General features: G+C 35.3%; 1 long non-coding RNA gene across 1 annotated transcript in view; it reads left to right on the forward strand.

Moving 5' to 3' along the window:
* The first annotated feature begins 990 nt into the window (after positions 1 to 990).
* LOC141417402 (uncharacterized) overlaps positions 991 to 25,217 on the forward strand; it is a 38,881-nt gene continuing 14,654 nt past the window's right edge. Inside the window, exon 1 of the long non-coding RNA XR_012441945.1 lies at positions 991 to 1,135. This is a non-coding gene — a long non-coding RNA (uncharacterized lncRNA). The remainder of the gene's footprint in view (positions 1,136 to 25,217) is intronic.

The raw sequence follows: 25,217 nt of genomic DNA on the forward strand, positions 1-25,217 counted from the left end.
AGATTTCCAAATCCTAATTCCCCATTTCTTAGGCAGTACTGGGTTTGAAATCAGGGTCTGGTACATTCTAGGCAGGTAAGCACCCTTTTGTTTTAGATATTTTTGGATAGGGTCTCATGTTTGTGTACCAGTGCATCTGGGCTGAGTTCCTTCTGTTTCTTCTTCCCACTTAGCTAGGATGATAGGTACACTCCACCTCCAGTGCTTGGTTGAGAAGGGATATTGCTAACTTTTTGCTCAGATTGTCCTGGAACTCAGATCTGCTTGAAATCTACCTTCCAAGTAGCTAGGATTAAGGGCATAAGCCACTGTGCTCCACCTCATCCCCAAAATTTATGAATATGTTACTTTGCGTGGTAAAAGGGAAATTGTAGATATTATTAAGTTAAGGATCTCAAAAAAGGAGAAATTATCCTAAGTATCCTAAGTTATCTAGGTGGCCCCAGTGTAAAAACAAGAATCGTGATGAAACACGCTAGAGTACCTAAGTGAGTACAGACGAAGGAAGATGCTATTTTGTTGACTTTCAGCATGGATGCACTCTACCTGCATAACAGAGAGTAACTCTATCCATTCTCAATGAATATGATGGTGCTCATTTGTATTGGTGAACAAGAAGATTTTCACAAGCAAGGCCTTAGGACATGAGAAATTGCTAGTTAAAGCTATAAAAGAAAGTTTGGGCAGAGACAAAGGGCACCATGTAGAGATAATCACCCATTCCCACCTTCCTTTGTCTCCTCTTGTAAAGAAACTTTCCAAAGCAAGTCTCCTGAGCTGTTCTTATCTAAACAACCCCAGGTCTCTAACCCAGCACTGGCTCACCTATTAACCCCAGCACATTCCTTGTAACCTGGTGCCCTGCACTGCCTTTTAAATATCCTATGATCCTTTGTTCAGGGCCAGATCATGAGTGTGAACTCATCTGGGACTGCTAGGGTAAAATAAAATCTGAGTTCTCCACTTCTCCCAGTGTCGCTTGATTTCTCATCTGACAATATTTCTACAACACTGGCAAATACAAATATCTTTGCTCAGTTCACTAAATCAAATGTTAATCTCTTGGTTTGGGCAGGTATCTGAGCTGAGTCAAGTTGACATGTGAAACTACCATTCATTATTATGAGGTCTACAGGTAGGAGTGATTTTCTATTTACACATTTAAAGTTTAATGAGATACTTTTTGTCTGTAATTTGAGTTTTTTTCAACAGGTTTTGAACTTATCTGCCATAATTACCTTAACTATTTTTCTTGTTATTTTTCTTTCTGAGACTTCAGTTATTATTACATGCATCTTGGATCATTTGATCACTTGATATTCTCACCCAGGTCTCTGAGTCTCTGTTCACCTTCATTTTGGTTAATTTCTATGAACATTTCTTTAGGTTTTCTTCTTCCATTTTCAATATGATATTGTCTGTCTAGTAAAGTTCCAATGTGACATTCAGGTTATTTTACAGTCTATATTTATCTTCTGATTTCCCTAGATGTTCATTCACTCCACTCATACTTTCTTACATTAACTATACTTTCAGTGGTTTTTAAATTTTTGTTTTCAACATCTGAATCATCTGGCATTTGGTCTGTATTAACTGCTTATTTTTTTGGCAATTAGTCATATTTTCTAGGTTCTTCACGGCTCTATGATATTTATTATATGCTGAAAATTTTATAGAGACTATGAATTATACCATTTTCTACTGAAAAGTGTTGGGTATTTTTCTAGCAGGGAATAAAGCTGATCCAACTGCAACTCCAAAATCTTTATTTCTGTGATAATCAGTAGCTAAAGTAGCTGAGTCACTTCAGTTTGTTTTTTAATCCTTCAGTTTGGGACTTTATTCCCATGTTGGTGCTATATGGTCATCCACATGTTTGATGGCGTTTATGAACACTTGGGCTCCCCTGTGACAACATTCTTTCAGGAATTTATGATGTCATTTTTCTACCATTCTGACAGTCCTAATATATTTGCTCTCTGACTCTTCATGCCAGTAAGACTGAGGCTGTATAAAACATTGTTTGTTGACCCAACAGGGAAAACTGAGTTGAACACAATTCTCAGAGCCACTTCTTTAAGTTTCTCCTTTTTAGTTTCTACATATATTGGTAGTTTTCCAGTCATCATATGTTCTTTTTCCAGAATGTGTAATTGCTATCTATTAGAGAGAGTTAATCTTCCACCACCAAAACTAAAACCCCATTCTAACAAAATTGAGAAATCCAGGTTCAATTTATAGTGTGTCGATTCTTCGTGGTTTTCTACTGAGTATGTATGAGAGCCATGTCCATGGATTCTTTGGTGCCGTTTATCCTTACCAACCTTGTAGATATCCTGAACTATGCTTCCAATTTTTTAAGACACTGCTTATTTGCTGACTGTTTTTCTTTCCTGAGTGCTGACACTCAAGTGAACAATATAGTCTCAGTAATTTACAAGCCACATTTACAAATAGGATAACTGCTCAGAATTTTATGCATTATATATAAGACTGATAATGCTCATTTTACTCTACTGAATCTAAACTCCCCCATCCTCTACAAACTGCTTTGCACTTTCCAGCAGCCATGTCCAATGTGCAGACCTTCTCACATTAACCCCTCTTAATTAACCCTAATTAACGAAATTGGAACAAGCCTACTACAATAAAAATACATTAAATGCTGTATCGTTCATTTTTTCTAGTATTAATAGTCCATGATGTTTATTGATATATAAATTAATTTCAGGCAGTTTTCATGAGATACAATCTACTACAGGTAGAATGAGTGTAAAATCAATAGTTATTTTTATACCAACAAAATTCATGGCTGTACTATACTTTGTTACAGACGCAGCATATTGACTCAATTATAATTCCAATAATTTAACAGCTCTATGACAACTGTTAATACAGCACCATAAACTTGTCAAGGTGTAGCATGCTCCATTTCATCTTGTAGCATATACCTTATCCTTGTAGGCACTTGAAACTTGGTGTTGACTGTGTTACACTGAACTAACCACCTCCCTGTGTCTTTGCTTCTCATTGTAGGATAAAAACCCTCAGGAATGGGAATCCATTCTGCACTCTGATGGTATCTGAGAAGGTGTTTGACATCAGAGTTATTTCTTTTTTTTGTTCTCTAAGGTAGATTCAGTCATTACCCAAACAAAGTTTTCAGATGCTTTTTCTTCTCTGGAGTTATTTGGAAGTAGTCAATAAGTATGGAAAGAATACATGAGTTCCTCAATGTTAGGACCTTTGCCTCTGTTTCCTGATGCTGTCACACACCCACCAAAGCCTGACTGCACTGTGTGTGGTTACTGCAAAGTCTCAGCTAACAACATCTCCTTCATGTAGTGAAATTGGAAAGTGACCAGACTGTGAAAAATTATAAACCAGCTGTCCATTTATGCTTATGAATTTTATTTCAGCCTTTATGAAAATGGTTAATCTGCTCTGTTTACAAAATGAAGCTTAGAGCATTTAATCCACCCAAAGGCTGAAGCCAGACACCTACCTCCTCCTACCCATAGAAATATAAAGAAACAGTTGGTTATCTTTAATGGCCTTATTTTCTCCAGTCTAGCATAACTAATAACCTTGGTGATTGTTTTTATTCTGGGAAAAATAGTTAATAGTACACAAACACAGTGGGGAACAAGGATTAGTCAGGCAAACCCATCTTCTCAGAGGCTCTTAAGGGAATGAGTTTTCCAGTATCTCTCTAGATATTCCAAAGGTCAAAGTTTTATGTGCACCAACACTTCTGTTAAAATTTCTCTTACTAAAATACTTCTGTTCAGTGTCTGTACTGGTTCTGACCACAGTACAATTGACTACATATTTGTGTATAAACTTTTCAATATGATACTTTAAAGTACAGACATGAATGCTGTGATAACACCTAAGTGTAGTTACTAAAATGTACTGAAATTGTACATGACAAGGTATTCATTTTGAAGGATAATTGTAAATTCTTGTTTATATGGAAAACATCCTTAGATTTTTGTCTTTCGTGATCTTACAGCTTGTAAAATAAATGAACAGACAAAATATGTTTATTTTCCATTTTAATCACCTTCAATTTTTCTTCCTCTTTTTGAACATGTAATACACTATGCCTCAATATGAACCTTAATCTTCACATCTAGGCTAGAATTAAGTCATTCCTTGACTTCTATAAGGTTAGCTGTATTCTGTCTCCTCTTGTTCTCCATTTATTCCCTAGGAAGCCAAATCTGATTCTTTAATTTTCCTGTTGGGGACATTTTAAATCAACTCCTCCTCTATAACTTAGTCTGACTTTCCTCCCTCCTTCCTTCTTTCCCTCCCTCCCTCCTTCTTTCCTCTTTCCTTCCTTTCTTCCTCCCACTCTCTCTTTCTCCTTCCCTTCCTTCTCCCTCTCTCTATTCCTTCATTCCTTTTTTCTGTCTCTCTTTATTTCATGATTCAGGCTATATTTTCTTTTAGAAAAACTATAAATTTAAAGAAAGAATGAAAGCCACCTTCATAGGAATCAAAATAGAAATCATCCCTTTATTCTCTACTTTTATGATAATTTAGATGGTGTGTATTACATATCTGGGCATAATACTGTTTGGTGAGTTTTGAAATTTCATGCAGATGATATGGCACAATGTATTGTGCTAGCACTTTGGAACTTGACAAAGAAAAGTCTATTGTTTGAGATTTCTTCAGCATGAGTCTTGTAACTCCAGGTTTGTCATTTTAGAACCTTTCTGCAGCAGAGGTATTTAAACTGTAGTTCATAGATATTCTTGAAGGAGTATGTTTCCAGGTTATCAGAATCCTACTGTGTTGTCATCCCTAAAAGCAATTCTTCTGGGATAAGACTCTGTTTAAAGGCAGGTGTGCCTTTTTCAATCATATTGCTCCTGTTTTACAAAAGAATCACAAATGATGGTGTAGAAAAGTCATTTACATTTATTTCTTTCTTGAAATGACTTTGAAGAAGAAACTAAGAAAGCCAACAGCTATTACATCACTAAAAGTAATGATTGATAATAAACCACTATGTCATTTTTGGTCATTTTTGACCTAAGACTCAGAAGGAATTCAGAGTTGATGGCACTGGATGGAAATACTCCTGTGTGCTCATGGTTAATGTGTGTGAACACATGTCCTCTGCCTGGCTCTGGAGAAGCTCTGCTGCCGCATCCAAGCAGCAAGTCGTTCTTATTCAGAGGCACAAGGTCATAACTTAAAATAAATCTTGATGCTGTTTATTAGGATATGTAGATAATATGAAATAATGTTTCATTTTTAATGTTTAAAGTTTATTGAAATTGATAATGTGCTTCTATATTTTGGTCAAGTTTTAACACTAATCATCGTAATAAAAAAAATCCAGGCTACTTCTTCACTTAGAAAAAATATAATTATAGAGAATTTTTAAAAATTGAATTTCATACATAACTTTGTAGTAGGTATGATGGAATGCTTAATAAAATAATTTTGAGCACAAAATAAATTAGGATAAAATTCTATAGGAGAAATGAAGTGGAATCACATTAAAGCAAACAAGTAGAACATACAATTTTGGGTGTCTATGTTTTAAAATTTTTGATTTTTTTTTTTTTTGAGAAATAGTCTCACTTTGTGACCCAGGCTGGACTGGAACTGGAGATCCTCCTGCCTCGGTCTCCCGAGTGCTAGGATTATAGGCATGCACCATCATGCTCAGCTCAATTTCTGCTTTAAAAAATACTAACACATCATGGAAAAAAGGAAATCACAATAATATTTAAATCCTTTTGGAAAGATTTCAAAGAACAATGTTACAGTATTTTTGTGTTTGGTTATGATGGAAATTTAATCCTTTGTGACTCAACTTCTTATGAAGTATTTGTCAACTGAAAAACATTCAAAGTTAGTGCATATATTTTCAAGATCTTTTTAATATAAAACAAAAAATTGGAGAAAATGTCTTCTAAAATATTACTTTGTAAATTTTAAATACACTTTGATTACATTTTAATATCTCTTAGAAGGAAATTAACTCTGATGTAAATACAGTTTTTCCTCAGCTCAAATCATTTGCTACACATTTAGCTAATTTATATTTATTAGACTTAGCCTTCAAAATCTTAGTTGTTGGTGGTCATTATAAAAAAGGCATAAAAAATTCAAATTGCCTTCTTAATTTTTATTGATTATTAGAATGTGAATTACTTAATTCTGACTATTTTGAATTATTTTCATTTGAATTATTTTCATTTTAATAGCTTACCATGTTCTTTCTCTAAACAAAAACAGTCTCATTTATAAAAGAAAATTTAATATTTTTACATTCAGACATTTAGAAAAGACTTCAGAGGGTCAGGTCTCTAATTCATTGCTTTCATACTCAAGTTGTCGTATGATACTTGGTCCTATTTTATGAGTTTAAGTAAGCCACATGTAGTTTTCTATATATAGTCTATAGCTGGATTGTAGTAATCAAAATAGAACCCCTTTCAAATACCTAAACCTTGAAGATTTTACAGATATGTGACATGCAGAAGCACAGTAGAGGGTTATTACTCTGAAATTTTCAAATTCTGAATCATTTTCCTATCTAATCCCTATCCCAACCCTTGGGTTTATTTTCATCCAGACACATGGAAGTGTTAACAGCAATTGTGCAGTCTGTGATCAGATTTCCAAAGTTCTTCTGTCCCCTGTGGAAGAATCCATAGCAGGACACATGGGTGTCCTAATAACTTTTATTAAAAGTTAGGGAAGGGAAATACAGTGGAAGCTGGGAAGCAGAGAGCGTGCTTTTCTTCTACAGGCTTTAAAAACCTATGCTAACCTATGGGAAGGGAGGAACAAGGTGATTCCCATTCAAGAATCTATGAATGGGGAAGGCACAGGCAGTCCCTTGGCCAGGTAAAGACGTTCTGAGCCATCCCTGAGCCAAGCTTGGGCAACCTACGCACACATACAGTATTAAGTCATATATTTTCTATGAATCCTTTGCTTTACCTAACACTAGCTGCCTCAGAAGGATCCTTCCATATGTGTACATGCCTGTGATTAGGATTTTAGCTGCCTGGAATGGCTTGTCAAGCTGCAGAGGTGCACAGTGACCACTCTGCTCCAGCTCGCAGACACCGTGGAAAAGTGTGCCATCAGCTAGCTTTCCCAGTTCATTGTACAGTCTGTCTTCAAATCCTGGGCACTTCTCACTAGGTTATGAGGTAGAAGACACCAGAAACTTGGTGATCTAGATGTGACACATTCTTGATGGAAAACTTGACCACCAAATACCAAGACAAAACAAGACCTCTAAGTAAAAGCACGTTAGGAGCCTCTACAGTCTTAGCTAAGATGTCAGACCTCTGAGTTGTACACAACTCTATGTGTACTGCACAAAAGATATAATGTGGCATCAAGAATTTATGCAAAGACCAACTTTATGATTTTCTCAGATAGAGTTAAAGGGTAGAACACTTGAGAGTCACAAAAAGGATGAGTACTAAACCCTGACGATCCCAGAGCATGTAAATAGCATCTAGAAAGCAAAAAAAGAGGAGCATAGAAAAATAATGATCAAAGGATGATTTCACAGTTGGCATAAAAACTTAATTGTGTGATTCACAGGGGTCTACTAACTTGTGGACAAACTGACTGAAAAGGAAAACAGACAGCATACATACATGAAAGTTCTGATTAACACTAATTTAAAAAAAAGTCTTCTTAAGTTTCCTTCCAGAAAAAGGAAAGTATACATCTAAGGAGAGCTGAATCAGATTCACAACAGTCTTTTCATATAAAACAGAATAATTAATACTAAAATTCAATAGGGTAACATTTACAGAAAATAGAATCAGATTCAAAAACTGGAATTATAAAGGTACTTCTATGTTTGAGAGAGAAGAAAATGCATTTTCTCATATGCAAAAACTAAGGGTTGTATCAAATACCTATCATTCCAGCACTTGGGAGGCTGCAGCAGGAGGATCATGAGTTCAAGGTCAGTCGGTGCTACATAGTGAGATCCTGTCTCAGGAAACCAAAGCCAAAATCATACAACTATGACAACCTAAGACTTATCATCATTGTTGTAGCACTTTTTGTAAGTAAACAAATAAAAGGAAAGCAACATTTAAAATTTTAAATAAAAGAGTATACTTAATAATTAATGAGCCATTAAAAGAAATATGCTTAACATCACTACTTAGATTCAGAATTGTTATAGAAGTTTGGTGAGTAAATAAAGCAAGAAAAGAAAGAAGGAAGGAAGGAAAGGAGAAAGAGAAACTTGAGAGATGATGAAAGGTTATTACAAAAAATACATGAAGCTAAATAAAAATGAAATGTGATATAAGATATGTAGGTGTTGTTAAAATAATTCTGAGTAAAAAATTTGTAATATGGAATGCTTACATTAGCAGGTGGAAATACCACAAATACATCATCTGAATTAATACTGCAAGAAACTAGAAAAATATTCAATTCATAATATAAAGTGATATAAGAATAAAAAGAACAGAATCTATATCTGGAACCTAATGGAAAATTAGGAAACAAAATATGAACATTTGAACATATTTTCAAAATTTCATAAGCTTCCACCAAAACTGATAAAAATAAGAAGAAATAAATATTCATCAAAATCTAGAATGAAAGAATGAATAATGAAAATTTAAAGCTAATAAAATTTGTGATCACTACAAAGAATATGAAATATGCAGCTATAACCCTAAGAAAATATATACAGGGTCTGAGTGCTGAGAATTTCAAAAAGTGGATTGAAAAAACAAAAAGATACATGGGAGATGCACTGTGTGTCCATGGATTGGAAGAATCAAAAGAGGAAAGATGGAATTTCTCTCTGAATTGATATTTAGGTTTATTACAGCATCTACAAAAAATGGTTTTCATATGTATTAAGAGGAATGTTCTAAGTCTTTTATGGGAAGCAAAATAGCTACAATAATAAAGCAACTTCTGAAAAATTAAAACAAAGTGAGAGAAGTAAATCTACATGATTTCAGTAACAATGAAATCTATGGAGCTGTAAGCACCGTAGGTAAATAGGCACTGGGCTAGATTCACAGATAAATAGAACAAATAGAAGGAGCCACAGGAGACGCACAAGAACCTTCCAGCTCTTCCACAAAGAGCAAAAGCAACTCAGTTATAAAACCAACCTATGTGCCACAAACAATGCTGGACTTGATGCCTAACTCACATATGTTCGAAAGATTAATTCAGGTGCATTGTGGACTGTGATGCTCCCAGATATTTGATCAAGTATATATTCTAGTTGCTTTTGTGAGGGTATTTTTGAATGAGATTTACATTTAAATTGGTGGAAAAGCAACTTGCTGCCAGTAACTGTGGGTGGGTTTCATTCAATCAGTTGAAGGACCTAATAGAACAAAACTGTGGGTGGGCTTCATTCAATCAGTTGAAGGACCTAATAGAACAAAACTAGCAGACTGTCTTCATTAATGTAACTTTTTAAATTGAAGTTTTTATTTTTGCATAATTGTGACTTCACATGCAGTCATAAAAAATAAGAAAGTGTACCATTCACTTAGCCAGTTCCTCCAAAGATAGCATCTTGCTGCACTGTATCACAACAGTGATCTGGAACACAGAAGATCGAAAACATTTCTATTGCACATGTTCACTTCTAAGGAGCAAAGATTTCACCACATCAATTGTCACCTGTGTTTCTCAGCTAAATATAGCATGAACTTATGGAAAATTTGTTTCATTTTTCTGTTGGCTACTACTTATTTTGCTGTTACGATTTTTTATGCTCTCCCCAATTTTAAGATGATATTAGTAGAAAATTAAGAAAAAAACAAATCAAGGACTATGCTACATTTCTTAAACTGGAATGTATATTTAGTTCAAAATGCAAGGATGAATATAAAAAAGAATCCATTAAATTTATAGTATATTGTTAAATATTTTCAATAGTTTTAATTCAAGAAGGACTTGAAATTATCTTATGTATTACGCTATTAATTTTGTAAAGCATTACAGGCATTTAAAAACCCTCTAAGATAATTATCAGATAGCCATTATTTTTCTTCCCAATGAATGTAACATCTTTGTCTTACTTTTGTGTAAACAACTGAGAGTTAATTACATAGTGGCCCTCATTAAATGCCATCATTATTATCTTTTTATTAATGTATGGCAAAGTGCTCAATTTGCTTATAACAAGGAGTTGAAGTCACAGAGAATTGAACAGTTGGAAGTCCTAAGCTAAACGACTGTGGGGAAAAATAATTCATGTTGCTTAACTAGGTCATGTTGCAAGGTACCCCCATATACAGAGATAAATACCACGCAGATTTGTTTAATTTTCTACAAGTCAGATTTCTGAAGAGAAATGTTTTAAAATGCTCCAGCAGCACCATAGCTGGTGAAGCACAAATTGGATCCCAGAAAACAAGCATATTGTATTAACTGGGAAATTTGCCCAAGCCCACTGCAGGCCAATGGCAATGAGGCAACAGGATTCTGAAAGAGGATCTGTCAAGGCTGGAGGAGGTCATGGTGTGCTCACAAAAGAAATGCATTACATAAACAGCTATCTAATTGAGTAAAGTATCTACAATGGTTTTAACCTTTTCAGTCTTAGAAAAATTCAAATTCTCAGGTAGTTGTAATAAACAGTAGAGAGAGATGCCAAGTCCCATTTTCTTGGTATCTCACAAAGCATCTTATGGTAATGCTTTACAGGAACACATCTAGGATGTTGCTTTTGATGCAGTGAAAATACCAAACACTTCCATCACCCCACATGTCTCATGTTGCTTGTTTACTCCTACTCTGCTCACTATCTACGTTCTATCTCGGACCCCACTAATAGTCTCTATAGTTTGAACACGTTAAGAACATTACATAAATGGAATCATCCCAGTGTGTGACATTTTGTGGTAGGTTTTTTTCCTCCATTGAGCATGACAAAAGGGTGATGTATTTAAATGATGGATGTCAATAATTTTTTCCTTTTATAGCTAATTAGTATTTCATTACATGAATGCACCACAGTCTGTTTAACCATTTTCCAGTTGATGGACACTGTGATTGTTTCTGCTTTTTGGCTAAAAAAAAGTTTCTATGAACAGCTCTGGACAAATTTTTCTGTGAACATGTTTTCATTTCTTTGTAATACTTGCCTATGAGTGCAGTTGCTGGGACATATGGCTATTAGATGTTTAGTTTTTATAAGAAACTGTCAAAATAATTCCCAGAAATGCCAGTGTCATTTTATATTCCTACCAGCAATGAATGAGCCATCCAGTTTCTCCCTGCCAGCATTTTGGTGGTACTGGGTTTTAAACTCAGGGACTTTACCTTGAGTCACATCACCAGCCCTTTTTTGTGAAGGGTTTTTCAAGATAGGGGCTTGTGAACTATTTGCCTGAGGCTGGCTTTGAACCGCGATCCTCCTGAGCAGCTGGATTACAGGTGTGGGCCACTGGCATGAGCCACTAGCGCCCGGCTCTTACGAGCTTTATTAACACCATGATTCTTCATTTCAGCTATCCCAATGGGTGTGTTGCCATGTTGCTTGATGGTTTTAATTTGTATTTTTCTAATAGGAGGATATTGGACAGCTTTCCACGTGTTTTTTGGTCATGCCTATGGCTTCTTTTTCTTTTCAGGGGGCAGCATTGGGAATTGAACTCAGCTTCTACTTTCTAAGCAAGTGTTTTACCAATTAAGCCATGTCACCTGCCGTTTTATTTTTAGTTTGTTTTTGGATAGCTTTTGTCCTGACCAGACTGCGACTGAAATCCTCTTGAATAAGATTGCAGACATGAGCCACCATGCCTGGCTTGTTTTTGAAATAGGGTCTTGTTAAATTTATGCCTGTGCTAGCCTTGAGCCATGATCCTTCTGTCTCTACCTCCTGAGTAGCTGGGATTTTAGGGACGAACCACTACACCTGGCCATCTGTTGTTTCTTTAATAATCCATTCACAGGTCTTACTCTTTTGAAATTTTAATTTCATTTTATTGATAAAATGTTGAGAGTTCTTCATGCATTCTCCTTACTAGTCACGGGAAGTTTGTACTAGTCAAATAGGGAGTTTGTAAATATATTCTCCCAGACAACAGTTTGCCTTTCCATCTTCAAAAGGTATTTCGCAGAGCTAAGGTTTAAAATTTTGATAAGATCCCATTTGCCAGTTTTCCTTTTGTCATTCATATTTTAGTTGAACTCATTGCAGACTCATAGAATCAGAAGATTTTTCTCTAGCATATTTTGTTCCAAGTGTTTTGCAAATTAATATTTCCCTTTAACTGTGTGATACATCTTGAGTTAACTTTTGGACACAATGTGATGTGTAGGTCAAGAGTCTTTCTTCACTATGGCTGTCTAGTTAGTCACTTAGCACCACTGCTGGAAAGGATCCCTCCTTCATCCAACTGCTTTTGTTCTTCAGGCAAAATCAAGATGGGCACAGTTGCATATTTCTTCTTATGGGATCACTGGTCTCTTTAATTTTCCTCTGAATAGCAAGGGTCTTGGTTACATAGTAAATTTAAACCTGGTAGATTGATCCCTCCTACTTTGGTCTTCATTTTCAAAAACAGTCCTAGCTGTTCCTCCTGTGCATTTCCACATGTAGTTTGGAAAGTTTTGTCTATAGGGAAAAATGTTTCTCAGATTATAAAAGGAACTTTTAAAAGCAGTTTATCAATTTAGGGTGAATTGACATCTTGCATATGCTGAATTCCAATACATGAACATGATGTATTTTTATATTTACTTAGATCATCTTTGATTTCTTTCATTTTTTCATAGTTTTCTTTTTTGTTGTTGTTGAGATAGGGTCTTGCTATGTATCTCAGGCTGGCCTCAAAGTTGTGATCATCCTGTTCAGCTTCCCAAGTGCTAGGATTATAGGCATGCACCATCTCACCTGGCTCATGTTTTTAGTTTTCAGTGCGTAAGGCTGAAAACATTTTCTTAGATTTATACCCAAGTGTTTTATTTATTGAGTGATTTGGAAACATATTTTTAAAATTTTTGTGTTCATTGGTTATGTGTAGAAAAGTGATTGATTCTCCTGTGTTTATCATGGATTCTACAAACTTGAATCCAACTTGTTAGTTCTCAGACACCTTATTTTTTATTTGTAGATTCTTTCATTTTCTAAATGGACAAACATGGTAGCTGCCAATTTGCATAAATTTGTTTCTTCCTTTCTAATCTGTGGTTTTTATTTATTTATTTTTCTTCATTGCACTGACTAGAATGTGCTGAGCATAACTGGTAGGGCAGATATACAGCTTTGAGTTTTGTAGATATTCTTTATCAAAATAGGAAAGCTCCCCTTTCTCCCTGATCTTCCAAGGGTTCTTTTTAAAAATTGTGGTATTCTTGCATCAAATTATATGATTACGTGATTTTTCTTCTACAGCTTGCCAGTATGGTGTAAGATTCTAATTAATTGTCCAATGTGATCCAATCTTGCATCCTTGTTTTTGGAAATGAGGTAATTTCTTTTTGTGTGTGTGATTGTTGAATATTTATTTTTTTCCTTTATTGTTGTTCTGGGTTGTGCTTTATTGTGGCATTTACAAAGGTTCTTACAGTGTATCAACTATATCATACTGGAATTCACCCCCTCCTCCACTCCCCTGATTTTTGGAACAGTTTCAACAGGTATAATTTTTGCATTTACATGCATATATACAGAGTTTTTGCACAGTATTCATTTTCCTACACCTTTTCCTTGTCACCTCCCTTCTCCTACTGATGCCAGCCCTCTTCACTTTCTCATCTTGCATCTAAAAGTATACATAATTCATTAAATTCTATTCAGCAATGTTTGTTTAGGATTTTTGCATCTATATTGATGAATGCTGCTAGGAGTTTTACTTTGGGATTGCCTTTCTTTGATTTGCGTATCTGGGTAATCCTTAAGTGAGTTTGCATGTAGTCCCTCCTCTTCTATTTTTGCAGAAGAAATTGTACAGAAGTGGTGTTAATCTTTTTTCAGATAAACTGATGCCAGAATTTATGCCAGAATGCCAGAATAGATTTTAAATTTAAATCTGTTTCCTTAATATTTATAGGTTTACACAAATTATTCCTATTGGGTAAGCTGTTGTAGGTTCCAGTTTTTTGAGGAACTAATCAAGGTTGTGAAAGCCATGTGTATAAGAGTTTTTAGGGTAATATTATCTTATTATTTTTATGTTTGCAAGACTGGGATTGGTATCTTTTCTTTCATCTTGAATTTCACAATTTTGAAATTGTGTTTTTCTGTTTTCTTCATTGACATATTTAAATATTTGACAATTTTTATTGTTCTCAAAGAAATCTCTGTGTTTCACTGACTTTTTTCTAATATTTTACTTGGTTAAACTTCATTGATTAGTGCTCTTTTTTGGCATTGCTATGGTTTTGAACTCAGGACAATGTGCTTGCTAGGCATACACTCTACTGCTTGAGCCATGCCTACAGTCCTTTTTTCTCTGGTTGATTTGAGGTAGGGTTTCTCGTTTTGCCTAGGCCAGCCTCGACTGTGATAAGATGACAGATATGCCCAGTTTTTGCCATTGAAATAAGATCTCCCAAATTGTTTTGCCAAGGCAGGCCTCACCTCTTGATCCTACTGATTTCAGCCTCCTGTGTAGCTAGGATTGCAAGCGGCACCCGAGTGGTTTATACTGTTATTTTTTGTTATTTTCATCCTTCTTGGATTGGGTTTATTTTTTCTTTTTTCTAGCAAGTTTAGGTGAGATCTTAAATTATTGATTACATACTTTCCTTCTATCCTAATGTATGCATCTATTAGTGCTAAAAATTACCCTGCCCAACTTATTTAGCTGTATTCATAAATTTTGGGATATTTCATTTTCATTTTTCATCAGTAGGTATAGTATGGTTTCCCTTGAAACTCTTTGACCCATGCATTATGTGGGAGATCATTGTTTAGTTTCTAAGTGTTAAAATTTTCTCTTTTATATTTCTGCTACTAATTTCTAACCTGAGTTAATTGTGATTAGAGAGCACATTCTCTATTACTTCAATTTTTAAAACTTCGTCCAGGTTTGTTTTATGGCCCAGGACATGTTATAACTTTTTATATTTTCTGAGAGTCCAATGACTTGACTTGTATCCTTTATAACCCCACAGGTCTACTTCTTCTCTCAAGTTCACATTGAATAATTTCAATTCATCTTCTGAGCCACCAATTCTTCATTCTGTCCACTCTGTTTCTGAGCCCATCCATTGAAGTTTTAGTGCAGTTATTACAGCTCCACTAAAATGTCTGTTCTGTTCTTTATGTCTTCTATTTTTTTCTGAAACTTTTTATTTTCTTGTTTATTTAAAAAGCTTCCATAATTTCTTAATGAAGTTTTAATAATGTCCATTTTAAAATATTGAGAAATATTTTCAGCATTTTTATAATTCACCAAAATTATGAAAAGTCTGTGCTTTATTGGCTGTCTGAAATAAGATCTTCTATTCTTGATATGATGTTAAGACTATGCACTTAATACCTTGGTCCTTTCTTGTCAAATACATGAGTGGTGTGAAATTGGCTGGTTATTGCTGTTTGTGCTGGACAAAGCTGAGGGAGAAAAGGATGAGCTCAGAGGAGCACATTCTTAACAATAAGTAACCTGAAAGTTACTGTATAACCCTGAAAGAGAACTTTATCTCCGGTACAACTGACATTGCTGAAAAACAAAGCCAGTTTCTCATCTTAGGAGTAGAAGAATTATAATGGAATAGAACTTCCAGCTTCTCAGGGTATCTTCCCTATAAAATGAGAAGGAATGAGGAGACATTCAGGCAGATCCTAATAGCAGTAGGACTATGATCCTCTAAAGTTTACTGAATCATTTTTGCCAGTGTAATCAACCACACTCCCACTCATGTCTGATAGCCCAAAGGGTTGACTCTCCTCATCACCGACCTCCACCACCTTCTTTTCTTAATGGACCATTAGCAAGACTTAGTTCCCAGTGAAGTCTAAAATATGCCTCATGAAGTATAAGCCAGGAAAAGAGCTATGACCCTCAAGAATGACTGCATTCTTTGTCCAATTCACCCAAGCAGAAATCTAGGAGATCAGTGTGGGAATGGATATGAAGGGTGTGGGATAATGCTGGAAAGAACATAGTGTTCTACCAGATAAAATTTATTAACATATGACCACTAGGCCAAAATTCAGGATTTAATGTTGAGAAGTTAGAAATGCCTCTATCACTTTGTCTGCTTGGTGGACTGAAACATAGGTCAAATGGTGGCCAACGCTAAATGACACCGAGACGCCAGAACTGTCTTGACATAGTATAGAGGAAGACATCTAAAGTCTTAAGGAGACTGAAATGTTGGTTATGACAGTGGGAAGGTCCAGAGAAATGCTGTTTATGTGCTGTGAGGAATGAGGATGTGAAGGCAGCTTTGCGTCCTTAGAGCATTCTGTGGTTGCCATTCTCTGTGTATCAGAATTTTCATTGAACTGCTGTTCACGGAACTGGGATTCATGAATACAATTGGAGTATGGAGTGGCGAGAACAAAGAGGTGACCATAATGGGGAAAGATATGGAGAAGGTGGTTACTGTAGTGGACCTGAGAGTCAAAGCAGTAACCAGAAAAATTGGATTTATAGAAACCTATCGTTTTGGCACAGATGGGAAGTCTACTGAATTCATACTTGATCTATATAAGCAGAAGAGTTATAGATCATGTGGACAGATGTCTAATTTGAATTTTCAAAATAGGGAGTTTGGCCCTTCAGTAAATCCTCATATTTTAGGCAGATTACAGTCACAGAACACCATGAATGAAACAAAGACTGGGTCCTTTCTGAAGACAGTTTCCACTGCACTACCCAAAACTTAATCTTTCTTTCTACTTTCCCTGTAGAGACTTATGCTTTTCTACCATGGTAACTGTGAATTGGGGGAAACTTTAAAAAAAAATGAGTCTTTTTAGGAACCTACAGAGTGACTGACTGACAGTAATTTCAAGAGACCTAAAACATCACTGTGGCCCTCCAGTTAAAGTAGGGTTTATGGAGGTCAAGTGATCAATGGAGAGATTTAGGTCAGAGCTGACTCACTGTGGGACCCTGTGGTCATTTCCTTAGTTTCAGATTGCATAGACTCAGCAGGTGGCTGAATCTACTTACTTATTCCCTGGCCTGTGGAGTGAGGCCTGTTGTGTTGGGAAAAGTGATATGGAACCCATTTGAACTACCTAGAAAACAGTAAACCAAAAACCATCCCAGAGGGCTTGTACTTTCAACATTGTAACTCAGAAATCTATCATATCTAATACTGTTAAGTTTTGCTTTCATGCTTTTCTGAAAGAGTATCATCATTTCAGCTCTTAGGTGCTTGGTTCATTTTGAGTATGTGACTGCTTTTAACAATTGATTTGCAAAATTAACCTGAAAACTTTCAATGACCACAAGTGTGTATAATTGTCTCTCACGGATTATTCAATTTAAAGTCTTGTTAAACATGTGATGATATTTTCAATGAACTAAATGTCAACAGTTATCAAAAGTTTAATTGTGAAAGAACACTTGTAAATTAACTGTTAAAGAAACAATTTATAAAAAGATTATGTAAACATTCAGTAAGCCCATGAATAAGTTGAGTTGAATAAAGAGAGAATGAAAGCAATAAAGCAGGAATGCCACCATATTAATTCACTGATTGTCAAATGTTATACAGTGTCAGTCCAAATGATTCATGGTGGTCATCAAATGGAACAATGTACAATGCACCATGAAGAGTTGTGCCAGTCCTGGCAAGAAATCCTACAGCTGCCTTGCATCTGTGCATGTATGGAATCTAAACCGAGCATTTACAAAATGGCATGGCAAGAGTAGGAATCCAAGATGGCTGAAGGAACGTTAGTGATCGATGCCATTGGCGAAAGGAACAAAAATCCACAGGGCTCTGCAAGAGAGCCTTTGTTTAATTTTGAGTGCCCAGTGGAATATTTTGCAAGATGAAGGAAATAAAGACTTTTAAAAATAAAATTCATCATTGCTTAATATATGAAAAGAGTTTGAGAGCAGTGTCAAGATATAGGGTGATATAATCCCATCTTAGAATGGCATATGGAAAGAAGATATGACCCAGGAAAACATCAGCTCAAATCTTGGAAAAAAACAAACTCAGGATATATTTTTTTGAAATCAGAGTCTCGTTCATGCTTTAAGGCAATCTCCAGCACTGAGCTATACCCCCAGCTCAAGTTAAAGTCTTCTTAAACTCTCTGCATTTAATCACTTACATGATTATGTTTGGTATAGAAAACTAGATTTAGTTCTTAGGTTAAGGGCTGGCTCAGCTATTCAAATAAACCTTTCATTATCTTTATAATATCCAGTATGAGTCATATAAGTAGTTCAGGTAATTCCATAAATAACAAAGATCATTACATTTCATCTTATCCTTACATACATTCTCTACCCTTTCCTCTCCCATTTCCCTTACCTGGATTTTTTTATACACATTGTTTAATCACCAAGTTTCCTAGAAAAAAAGTACAGCTCATGTTCCAGAACAAAATCTCTCACCATATGGTGGTTCATAACACCTGTAATGAAAGGACTTGTAATATTCTAACATCTGACATCTTTGACCTATTTCATTTACATGACCGAAAATCTAATTTAGGTTATGATGGGCTTTCATGAGCACACCTTTTATCATTTCCTCCTAGTAATTGCCTTCACCCAGAAAAGTAATTCCAAAATGTTCACAACTTTTGATATTATTTCTCCTTTTTTCCAGTCTCTTACCCTGATCTTCCTATTTCATGAACACAAATGTTTCTTTTTGTTCACTAAGTACAGTCCTCCAATAGTGACTGTATTTTTACTCTTAAAAACTGTGAACTAATGGCACAATGATCCAAGTGATATCTTTGGGGAAAATGTGATGGCTATACAGCTGTAATCCCAGTAATTTCGAAGTTAGAGGTAGGAGAATCCCTGGTCAAGGCCAACTGGGGCAAAAAATTTTTAGGGAGACCCTATCTCAAGAAATAAGCTAAGTGTGGTGATGCATGTCTATAATATCAGCTAGGTGAATGTTATAGGTTGAAGCCTGAGATTGGCCTGGGTAAAAGCCCTAGACTCAATCTGAAAAACAAACTAACTCAAAAAGGGAACAGGCACAAGGATCAAGTGGTAGAATGTCTGCCTAGCAAGAATGGGAACTTGAGTTCAAACCCATTACCATAAAAAAAAGAAGAAAGAAAGAGAAAAAGAAAAAAAAATCCACCACTCATAGTTGGATACATGTTACCCTACCTTTTTTATTTCTACACCTGGAGTTCTGAGCACTGACAGAGAAAACCACACACCTTACAGCAAGACTCTTTCAAATTCATGCCATTTGGTGTTAGCTGGGATCCAATCCTGAGCTGAAACATTACCATGTCTGCCTAGAAACCCCTTTCCCACACTGCAGAAGCTCATCTTATCCTCCCACTCTCTTCAAATGCACTCCATTCCCACACTTTTTTACTTAGTAAATCACTGAAAAAAGAAAAGAATAAAGAAGCCTCACATACAATCTACTCAAAATAAGTATAAATCTAGGGAAATTAACCTGCATTCAATAGCATAGAAATAGTCGGATAAATTGAGTGTTCACTACAAAGTCCAAACTACAGCACCAAATACATAAAACTGGAAGTTCAAAATACAGGTGGCATTTCCTGCCGTGGGGACAACTAGAGACTCTACAACACGTGCTGTGACCTTGACCAGCTAAACGATTCCATGCCACTTGTGTTCACACCCAAATAAATTTGCTAGAATTTAGATATTTGGATCTACTAACTACATGACCCAGTTCTCTTGGAAAACTGTTCCCCACGTCATCCTCCCAGCCTGCTGAACACTCAGTGCTGTTGCCTCAGCCTCTCTACCTTGAGACAGTGCAAGTCCTTCCTCCTGTGATTTCTTGGATTATTCCTTTAATAAACATGACTGTCCATATCTGAAATCCCTCAGCTGTAAAGACCTTGTTAAAACATATTTACCTTTCTCAGTACACAACTGGGACTAAGCAATGTGCTAATTTTGACTTGGAAAAGGCTCATGCTGTGAACATTTCTTTAGTGTCTACTATAAATGTAGATGGTGGTATGAGTTACGAGGGACAGCAATGGAAAACAAGACCAAGTCTCTGTCCTGGAACCGTTCCATGGCCCAGTGGTTGAGGTGATGTGACCTGCAGGAAAAATTGATTATGAAAAAAAGATCTGTATGCACTTAGCCTGCAAAACAGATCCATTAGGATGAGTTAATAACAGAGTGTGATCACAGAGGTTAGAAAAGGCGAGGCATTAAATGGCTCTCAATCTTCCTGAAGACCTACAAAAGCCATTAAATACCGCACAAAGGATACGATTCTATAAATAGTTGTTAGTAAAAATATAGGTTAACATGAGGTGCACAGTTATTATTTCTGGAGCTATTTCAAAACAATGATAAATCAGCTTGTATATAATTATTTTCCTACCAGGAATTGTAAGGAAAAACTCTTTTCCTCTGCACATTATTTTATGCATGTTTTGTCATTTAAATTTTATTACTGCTTGACAATAAATTCCGAGTGATATTTATCTAGCTTAATCTTGATATTTATGACATCAACTTGAAAGTGAACGATAATACATATTGTAAGGGTTTCTTGTATAAAACATGTGTGGAACTGTAAAGTAGATCTTATGTATTTATAAGTATTCAAATATTCCTGTTCAGTTATTATACGAAAGATAACTGTAAAAAGTCACCCCTCTTCCAGGGGATTATATGCATACTATCTGTGATGCAAAGTCACACTTCAACAAACCAGATGTATTCAGACCTTTAGAAATTGTGACATTTGCATATAAATTTAAATTCTGCCTCTGAGCTGTAAGAATAAATTAACAATTCAATTTAAATATTTGAAAGATGTCTTAAAAGAAATATGGTATTGAAAGATGTAGTAGGAATAAAGTAGGAAAGATGTTATTCCTAATAATTCATTTACTTTCACAAAAATAGGGTGTGTGGAGTCCATTCAATTTGAATAATATGTGTAACATCTGTCTCTAATAAGGAAACCACCCAAGGCAGAAGCCATACTTCATGACAATTAAGGTTAATTTGTGAGTTTAGTGGTAGGGAAGGAGAATTATACTGTTTTTAAAAGGAAAAATCCACAAATAAGCCAAATTAAAAGAAAAAATACTAGTAACAATGTCTCTTTAGGCAGAAAAGTTTAAACATGAACACTTGTCAGTGGAATTTAAATTTGGTAGAGACTTTGATAGATGAGTAAGTTAAAGATGAATTTGAAATTGACTCATTTAGGACAAGAGAGGTACCAAACTTCCAGAATGCAAGTTTTCTGGAGTGTGGCTGGGCCTAGGAAAATAGGATGTTCCTTGTTGCTAGATTCAGACTTATGTCCAGGACTGTGTTGGCGCCACACATTCCAGCACATAGCTCATGCATCATGATGGTGGCAAACCAATCTCTGTGTCAATAAACTGACCCACATTGAATCTTAGTTCACCCAGTTAATGAACCATGGAGGCACCTCAGTTGTATTATTATAATGAAATATAATTGTAATTTATTAGTTTAGTGAGATTTGATTCATATTAAAGTGACAAATCACTGTCCAGCACAAATCCATTACACCTAATTGAGAACAGCAAAGGAAAGGAAAAATTTGCATAAAATGTTTACACGAAATGCTAGAAGATTGTCTGAAATCCTCCTGCATTTTTACATTTATAATTCCTTTATACACCTGCCCTCATGTTTAACTGTGTGCTTTCTCAGCATGACACAACAGAACTTTCCACATTGTTGGGAGGAGGAGACCTGTGTGAAGGTACAGCTGATACTTGGCTGCAGTGTTTGCTCCACGTTTATCTGTGTCTAGGCACACTAGCTGGGAACTTCAAGGCAGGTTTATTGACAGATTCATCCCAGACTGAAGGAAATTAGTAACCACGTGGCTTCTATTCCAGACCTGGGTTAAGACTTTCTTATAAGCAAAGTGAAAGAATAGAACTCACTTTTGCGTTACACATTCTTTTCTACGGAGGAAATCACCCTGAGCATAGTTCATAGCACTTGGTGGATCTCCCAGTGGGAGGTGCAGCTGCAGTGGAATCAGCAGTGACTGTGGCTGAGTCATAGAATTCACAGAGCAGCATGACAGATGCAAGGATGTCATGGGCTGATTTAACACAGCAGGTATTAAAGATTTAATGAAAGAAACACAAACAATTGTATTAAATTTCAGTTAATGTTTACACTTTCTCTTCCTAGTTCTGTTTATATTTTACTGTTATCTATGCATTTGTGGTTTATCTGCTTATCAAACCCAAGTGCTGAAAGTAATGTGTGATAGCAGGCTATCACCTGTCACATTGATAGCCTGAAATTAGTTGCGGCACAGCCGGGAAAACAATCAGCAGAATAAAGAGACACCCACAAAATGAGAGAAAATATTTGCCTACTATTCATCTGATAGAACATTAATATCTAAGAACATATAAGAACTTAAGGATCTAATTTAAAAAGCAATCCAATTAAAAATGGGCAAATATCTGAAGAGATACTTCTCAAAAGAAGAAACAAAAATGGCCAAGAAATTTATGAAAAAATGAACAGTACCCTCAGCCCTCAGGGAAATACAAATCAAAACTATAATGAGATGGCATCTTCACTTCATTGTAACGGCCATCATTATCTTTAAGAAGCTGGTGAGGATGTGGAGAGAAAGAAATCCTTATGTACTGTGAGTGGGAATGTAAATTAGTGTAGCCACGATGGAGAACAGTATGGAGTTTCCGCACAAAAGTAAAAACAGCACTAGATATGATCGTGCTATACCACTTCTGGGCATATATCCAAAGGAAATTAAATCATCATACTGAATAAATACCTGCATGCCATGCTTATCATATCACTGTTCACAATTGTTAAGTTATAGAATTAAACCAGGTGTCCATCAACAGATGAATAGATAAGGAAAATGTGAAGGTTTTATGGAATGGAGTATTATTCAGTCATAAAGAAGAATGAATTTTTGCATTTTCAGCAACATGGGAGGAAATGGAGGCTATTTTGTTAAATGAACAAAGCCATACACACAAAGAGAAGAATTCTATGCTCTCTTTGTGGAAGCTAAAGGAAGTTGAGCTGAAAGTAGAATAGTGATCACTAGAGATTGGGATGGGTATGGAGAAGGTAAGGCCTGGTAAAGGGAGGATGCATGTGTGCATATATGGAAATACCGCACTGAACCCCATTAATGCACTTAATTAATGCACGCTAATACATTAACAAATAAAATAACTATTTGTTATTTACCTCATAGAAAATAAAATAAAAATCAGAGCTTGGCATGTATTATTTTTCAATTCTAAATTTAAGACAGTGATGGAGAACTGTCATAATGCAGATTAAGTTTAAAAGTGCGGTATGTCTTTAGACAATGCATCATGAATAACACAAAAATCTTCATGGAATTATTTAGTATTAGAAAAACAGAATCCAGTTCATTAAAGTCATTCCCATTGATGACCACTTTTGAGCAAAGTGCCTGTGAATATGTCTTTTTTGGTTTAAGTTTACCTTTCTCATTAGTGTATTAAGAAGCTAATGTTTATTTTGACGCTACACTCATGTCAATTTCAGCCGTGATTGAGCTACAAATACAGGAGCTTGGCAAAAATCACTGAAAACAACCTGTGAGAATTAAATAATTAATTCAATTATGAAAAAATATTTTTGTTACTTATAAATTCTGAAATAATTCCTCACTAGTAAAATTTATAATTAATTAAAATAAATGTATAGATCCAATAAGCAATTGTTAAATATTCGCCAGTACGTCATTATATAAAAAGCCACATTTTAGCTATATAACAGTTAAGAAAAGTTATACCCAATATTATTTGCTCAGGCTTCTATCTCCTTGATCCATCCAAGATCTTTCTCAAATATTAATATAGCATTCAATATAGTATTTATCATAAATGCTAATAAAATACTTACCTCAAAGCTCACAAATGAACTACCTAGACAATACCTAGAATACAATTTGAGTTAATTACATGCCTCTGATACATCTTCACAAATCACTCTACTGAAATTCACACATTCAATATAAGAAAAAGAGCATCTGTTGAACTAGCATTGCCATTGCCCAAGGATGTTCAAAATCTCATGAAAAATTACCCAAAATTGCAGAAGATTGGATCCTAAAAATTGATTATTTGTATCCAACTCACACAAAAATGTTTGGGAAAAAAAAGAAATTTGTATAAATGTCTACTATGCCCACCTTTAGGTCTGGTATCAGGGGATCAGGCCTGGTGATAAATCAGAAAGCATGGTGTTGAGTCCATACTGAGTTCCTTGTAAAGAGAATCTAATGGTGTGCCTCGTTTTGTACACCCACTCAGCAAATTGTAGCTCCTGGTAACACAGTAGTGTTGAAGGGGAAAGGAAGCAGGAAGCTCTACATTAAATAGCGTTGAATACAGTGAGATCAGAACCACCAGAAACACATTTTTGCCACTGTTGGCAAAAATGGGCACGCAGTTTATTTAAGGTCAACCCATCATAAACAAATATAACTCTTGATATTTGCTGTACAAATTCTGGTAAAATGGAAAAATAGAGTTCAACGAATGACTTATAAAAGAAATAATTATAACACAAATGGATCTCATTTTGATTTATTCATTTATTTATTTACTTACTTATTTTTGGTACTGGGGTTTGAACTCAGGGCCTACACCATGAGCCACTTATCAGCCCTTTTTTTTTTTTGTGAAGGGTTTTTCTAGATAAGATCTTGTAAAGGAAGGAAGGAAGGAAGGAAGGAAGGAAGGAAGGAAATTTTACTTCTGTAATAGGGTATGTTGTCAATCACAAGCATCATATGAACACTGAAACATTCCAGGTTTTACCAGTAAAAGCTTTAGGAAGACAAAGTTATTCATTTTTACTACTACTCATCAACATTTTTCTAGATGCTAGACATTGAAGAATGTGAACAAAGTAATTAGGCAGAGAAATTGAATAAACACCATTATCATTATTTGCCAGTGGAAAGATTTTGTAACTAAAAATACAGACAAATCTATTGAAACATAATTGAACTCAAAAGAGAATTATGTTGGAAAATAACCAAATGAAATGTGAATGACAATTCATATTCCTTGTAATATATGT

This window comes from Castor canadensis, chromosome 2, assembly GCF_047511655.1.
Source record: "Castor canadensis chromosome 2, mCasCan1.hap1v2, whole genome shotgun sequence".
Taxonomy (NCBI): Eukaryota; Metazoa; Chordata; class Mammalia; order Rodentia; family Castoridae; genus Castor; species Castor canadensis.